Source organism: Drosophila guanche, unplaced genomic scaffold (genome assembly GCF_900245975.1).
Source record: "Drosophila guanche unplaced genomic scaffold, DGUA_6, whole genome shotgun sequence".
Lineage (NCBI taxonomy): Eukaryota > Metazoa > Arthropoda > Insecta > Diptera > Drosophilidae > Drosophila > Drosophila guanche.
In genome coordinates this window covers 259,386-266,094 of record NW_022995749.1, presented here as the reverse complement: position 1 = coordinate 266,094, position 6,709 = coordinate 259,386, and the positions used below count along the sequence as shown (strand labels likewise).

The window sequence follows — 6,709 nt, the reverse complement described above, 5'->3', positions numbered from 1 at the left end:
GTAACAAGAGCCAAACCAAACTCATCCGACTTTCAGCACGTCGGTCTATCTCTTTATAATTTCGTTCGCATTTTTGATGAGCGATGAAAAGTATGCTCCCGTTTTGGATGGGATGCTACCCACAGGCAAACGTCTGTAATCTAATTTTAAAACGAAATTACATAAATAAAATGTGGAAAATTTGGCCTAAAATTGTTTGATTGCTGGTTGCAAGAGCATAAAGGATAAGGAATTTAAAATAGGTTCAATTTTCAATGAAGGGTTTTGAATACAACAAAATTTGAATGAAATGCCTACCCCATGGCATAAATTAGTACAAAGAGTAATTCCGCTTTTAAATAATTAAAGCTAAAGGCAAAGTATTGACATCTATTACCAACATCGATACTTAAAAATATTCAGATAAAATAGAATCTGCAGGTGTACTCCAAGTTTTGACCTCTTCCATCTAGTTTTCTCTTTGACTACTCTTTCCCCACACTACTTCAAAGCTTATCTCGTTTTAAAACTGTGATGATAACACGAAATGAAAGCGTTTGCTGGCTCCCCATCCAAAGCGATCTAGTGCCAGTGGCACACTCCATCGTAAAGCGCCAAAGTGGTATCGTTAAAAGGAAGCGTAAAAAAGCAGAGCTCATGAACTTACTTGGAATTAATCAGCGGCATTGGACGCAGCGGAGCTGCATGCATTTTTCATGGGTTCGCTTATGCTCGTAAATGTCTCTATCTGTATGTCTATCTCTATCTGGGTTGTCCTGGACGCGTTGCCGGTCGACGTATCTGAGGCGCTGCCTGTCTGTTGCTGTGGGCCTTGAGAGAGCGCGTGCATCGTTAACAGCTTAATTGCTGGCCCATTCACACACAGTTGACGTCATACCGGGAGCTGGCGCCACACGCTTGGCAGCTGGGGATGCGATGGGGTCTAAAGCCCAGCTTCCTGCTGGGCTTCGCTCTTCCTTTGTTCTGCTACTTTTGTTTCCTTGTATTTGTGTTTCTATATGTTTGGAGCGCTTTTAACGTTGCAGCTAATCCGTTGTCGCTGGAATTCTTAGGCCTTCACCTTATTGCGAGCGCACAGCCATGCGTGCTTTCACTTATGCATACGCAATCCCATACAGCACAGACCGGAACAGTGTGGAGCAGAACCGCGCGGAACCGAGCAGCTGCTTTCGCTTATCGCTTAAGCACTTGATCCGCCGAGAGGCATAAAGACATTACATGACAAAGCGATTTGACGCGACTCGCTCGGAACTCACTCTCGGGCACACTGTTCTCCATAGGTAAACGTAACTGTATTTCCATATATATATATATGTGTGTACGAGTGTGTGTGTGTGTGTGTGTTCTTTTATTAGAAAGGAAACTCGCGTGATTCGTTATTTCCGTTCAATTACAATTACACACTCCATTTAAGAAACGAAATACTTTTTGATGGAATTTTATTTTAAATATTTCTGGTTCTATTATGTTTTCACTTGAAGATGGCGTTGCTTTCTTAATACATTTAGCACTTGAAATACTTTTTAATAATTATTTAAATTGATATTCTAAGAATTTCTTATATTATTCAAATAAAATCAGACTAGATTTGATATGTATCGTTAGAGTTATGACTTTAGTTAAATGATTCCTTTAATTTAAACGCATTTTTCTATTGTGTTTTATAATTGGCTTTTAATTGTTCATCCTTTGTGATTATAAGTGATGCAATTAATTTGCCTGCAAAGAGAAGAAATTCAGAGATTACAAAATTATTGAATATATTCGACCTCTAAATAATGGCGTGCGAAATTGTTTGTAGCCAACTAGCATAATTCAATACAATTGACAGCCTAATTAGGCACATGCAATGCCATTCAACCCGACTCTATGCCATCCATTGGCCCATTATCTGGCGGCCAATGAACAGCTCCACGTGTGTTGTACGTAACTAAAAAAACAACTGGGATTAGGACCCTTAGGAGCTTCCAAGCTTTTTACTCGTTGGGTTGTAATTACATCGGAGCCGAGATTTTTCTTTGCACCTCGAGAACAACAACCCCCGCACACAAAAACACCAACATATGGGGTATAATTAGAGCATAATTACAGCTCGACTAATACTCGAGTATCAGGCAGAAGGCAGCAGGCTGAAGGAGAAAAGAAAAATTAGCAGTCCGAGAAGGGGAGAGCGAGAGCTGCTACAGTCGGTCATCTATTAAGTATAATCAACGCCACGGCAAGCGGAAATAGACAGATTTCCGGCTATTAAACGCCCAACCGAGCGGCAAAGACGCTCACGGTCGGCTCTCAGCTGACTGCACTGAGAAAAAATCCCACAAAGGAAGTTCGTGAAAAGCCAATTGAAAGTGTATCCGACATGCAAGCTCAAAAGAACTTCATTAGTGGAAATAATTAAATGAAATCATAGTTTAATGTCCACAAAATATTATACAAAACGATTGGTTATTAAAACCTGTTCAATTTTAATTAAGAACAAAATCGATTGACATATATTTAATTAATATTTCCGAGTTTTGGCAGTCAATTTAGTTTGAAATAAAATTCAGTACATGAAATGCATATGGGGATAAATGTATACTTGATAAAGAAAATGTATGCAAGAGAATATGTACATCCACATAAACGTACAAGTATGAATACATATGTATGTACATGCATACGTTTATAAAGAAAAACAAACGAAATTCAATTAAAAACAATAGGAATGTAAGAACAAACAGCAAACAACAAAAAAACAGTCGACATTTTAATTGATATGGTAATTATTTATGCTTTCAAATCTTGAAAGTCTAGTACTAAAAAAAATCTCACTTAATGCATATTTTTTTACTGCATTATAAACTGTTTTCAACTTAATAGCAATTCCAGTTATATTTATTTCGTAAAAAATCAATTTCGAATAGAACTTATAATAAAAGCAAACAATTGAATTCTGTCATTGATATCAATTGGTTTCGTTCAGTGTAAAGTTTCAGTGTAAATTAATTTAAACAAAACATTAATATCAATTATTTCGGCTGAGTGTAGTCCTAGAGGAAATCAGCGAAATATGTGTGGTATAAATTGAAAAAAAAAATAGAAATGTTAATTAGCTGTAATTTGCTTGCCGCACGAGGCACGGAGGCAAGCTGAGAAGGTGGCATTGAGCCCAAATTCGTAGGTGCCTCTTGACATTGACACACACACTCCTGTACCAACGACTCCTGACTCGCACACACACACACACACACACACACACACACAACAACGCAGCTGGTGTTGCCTTAATGATGTAATGCTCCCACCCTTTGGGGAGTCCATATCCATCCACATCCGCCTTGTACCTCACATTACTGACTGGCCTGGCCCTGCTCCACCGGTGTACCCGGTAAACCGGTGAGCTCATTTATTAACATAAACAGTTCATTTGTATTAAACTGACAGTCGCAACATGAGAACATGGTAGTAATATCAGGGGAGTGGGGTCCGTAGTTGATAGGCAATAGGCTACAGATGGATACAATAGTTGGGAGTGGGTGCGGGCGTGGCCTTGCCTAGATGATATCTGGCTGGGGGGCATATTCAAACTGTCTTGGCTTACTCGAACATGAATGCAAAACATAAACTTCGATTAGCAGGGAACAACAGTAAGCAGCAAACAACAAACAGCAAATAGCTAATGGCGACTATCAAAATGGCAGTGCCAGAAAATGAAAGGAAAATGGGAGCATGAGAATACTATTCTGTCACTGAATATGCCCTTTGTGGTGTGTCTGTATCGCTATCGAGTTGCTTGTTGTCCAAACATTTCACACATGTGGAATGCTCTTTTGGGTTTTTCGGCTCTCCGGTTGGCAACATGAAACGTGGATTCATTGTTCAGCCCGCAGCAATTTCATTTTCGTTCCATTCATTTGCTGAATTTTATTTATTTTTTGCCATGTTTATCCAGAACACGCGATATGGCAATTGATAAAACACCGGGTATTCGATATTTTCCCCCCCTACCAAAACTCCCAGCGGCTGGCTGGCAGTCATCGTTAAGGCATAAACGGGACTCGCATTTGCCTTGTTTCATATTTTATTATTATGTGCAATAAGTGTATGTGTGTGTGTGTGTGTGTGTGTGTGTGTGGAGTGTGCCTGCGTTCGTTTCCTTTCTTTGAACTAAATCATTAATAATGTCATGTTATTTGCATTTTACTAATTTTGAGCAACGAGAGAACAGTGATTTATTACGATTTTTGGGGCGGATACTCGTACAAGCCAAATAATGACCTACATTTATGGCCCGTACATGCTACGCTTCAAATAAGAATTACTTCAATGGAAACATGTACTGTTTCGCTACAACATACAAATCTTTAAGTAAATCGGAAATATATTAAGACGGTTACATCTGAATGGTTTCCCTATATGTTTGTTTTCGATATGTGGAGTGCCCAAGCCATATTTGGATTCGATAACACAGGAAAAACCATTTTCACATCCAAACATTTCATCGTTTTTCCTCATAGAAGCTTTTTATGTAGCTATCTTATCTAGCAACCAGATTATCCTCTTCGCTGTTCGTGGATAAGTCAGTCGAGTAAAGGGAATTTGCAAGATCTTTAGAAATAGATTTCAGCAGTATTGGTATATTGATTTATATGTAGAGACTTTTCTTGAAATGTTACTCTTCGTTTTATGGTAGTCAGAACTTTGTCAAAAGCCAATACCTTTAACTATCTATCTATACACACACACACACGTATACACAATCCTTTATGTGCCCATTTTGAAGTCCTTGAAAATATGATGATGCATTGCCCTTGCATGAATCATTCCCCTTTCAGTACGTCCTAATGGAGTTTGACTTTAGTTTTTCCGAAAATTTTCAACACAAAAAAGAACACAGTGGAGGACCGCCAAAAAAAATGGCCCGCGGCTCGATTTCGACATGGTTTGGTTGTTATTGAACACGGGATACCCAGGAGTAGCGATGGGTACAATGGGACACGGTTTGTAAGCGGAGTAGGAAGAAGAGTTATGGCTGCATGACGGCACTGACAGCAGCAACTGCGGTGTAGGGTGGCAACTGCTGCTGCTGCTGTTGCTATTGCAAGTGTGTCGTAAATTTTGATAAAATTGTCTGAAATTTAATTACGGCCTGGCCTATCTCGAGGCTGCAGTTGATGCAGCTGCATTTCAATTCAAAAACATGACAGAAGCCTCCGCCCGTGGGCCATTCTATCTGGTAATTTATTGTGGTAGTACGTCAGCAGCAGGAGCGCTGATGCAGTCGCTGTACCAGTGGCAAGCCCAGACCGCAATTCATTTCTAAAAATCCAACCTCCAACCCTTATAGCATTACACAGATATCACTTACATGCCTAGCGATGGCGATGGAGTCGAGGAGCCGCTGCATTTTGTTTAGCGACACGTCCCGCGGATACACCGACACGGCACGGAATATGCAGAAAAGCCCCGGATATGTGTATGGAGATAATAGGGCAGCTAAACCGACATTTTTGGCTGCCAGCTCAACAAACCGCGACGCGAACACGGATACGGGATCGGGTACGACTACGAGGAAAACGGGGAACACGGTAAACGGCCACAGGGCGGACGACAGTGGCACTCGATGTTGAGTGTGGGAGGATGTGGGTACAGCGTAGGTGTTAGTATTTTAGTTTGCGGCAGGGGCACGTTGCAAGTGGCACGTTGTGAATTTGCAACTAGCCGTTGGATTTGCGGCTTTAGCACAAACTCAATCTGCGTGGACCGAGTCCGAGGTGGCGCCACAAAAGCGGATGTAATGCCAGCCAGCGGTTGCACTCGCTCTGGTCATGTTGATGCCACACACACTCACACACACACTAGGACACTAGAATATTGGCACACCCTTTGACCCTAGACACAGATTCTCTCCATATTTCGGAGCGGGGCTGTACAGTTGTAAATTAATTCCGTTTTCACGTTTAGCCTGTGGCTGTTTCGTTTCGTTTAGTTTCGGAGGATCTCACTGAGGTTCACTTATGCCCACGATATCGTTATCCTTTCGGGCTATTCTCTCGGAGCTATGTCAACCGCGCGATGCTTGTTCATTGCTTGACTGCGGCAAACTGACAGGCGAGGAAAGCGCGCCGTTTGCCTTTGCCCTTGCCGTTGCCTAGGTCGTGTCGGTGGCCCAACACGAGCACGGACTCCGAGCCGGATAAACACGAATGAAGAGAAACTTACAGCTAAGAGAGAGCCTGGGTAGTCTCTTTGTTGTGGGGCTTTCAGCATGGGTCTGACCGGAATGCCGCTTAAAGTAAATGTTGGCACTGCGATTAAGGTCTTTGGTACTGGCCGTATTTTAGGTTTGCTACGAATTGCGCTTCAAATTCAATTTGGCCACTCTCGCCATGGCTGCTGCAATTTCGGGCAGCACTCAAAGACCGGCACCCACTCGGAATCCCTCGTTCAGCCCTCTGAAGCGCTACAGCAGCGCCCACACAAACACCTCAGAACATGCAAAGTATGGCCGAACAATTGGGTCAATTGGTCATGGCTGTCAAGGTCTTAAACTTTAGTATTTATGGCATGCCAGGCATTGTAATTTTTACTTTAATTTGTTTAAAAAAGTAAGAAAGAGGTGCAGGAATGTGCAGGGAAAACCTCTCATTTTCAAGCGGTATGCTGCTGATGGCATCTCGATGGCGCTGAGGGGACTGTCGTGAGGTGGCAGGGTGCCAAGTGGCTG

General features: G+C 41.9%; 1 protein-coding gene across 2 annotated transcripts in view; it reads right to left on the bottom strand.

Moving 5' to 3' along the window:
* LOC117584985 overlaps window positions 1-1,463 on the bottom strand; it is a 96,454-nt gene extending 94,991 nt beyond the window's left edge. The window contains exon 1 of one of the 2 annotated variants that reach the window (XM_034274206.1): window positions 647-1,463. The gene's annotated coding sequence lies outside the window, so the exon portion shown is untranslated. The remainder of the gene's footprint in view (window positions 1-646) is intronic. The other variant, XM_034274199.1, reaches the window with a different exon arrangement.
* Window positions 1,464-6,709: the final 5,246 nt, after the last annotated feature.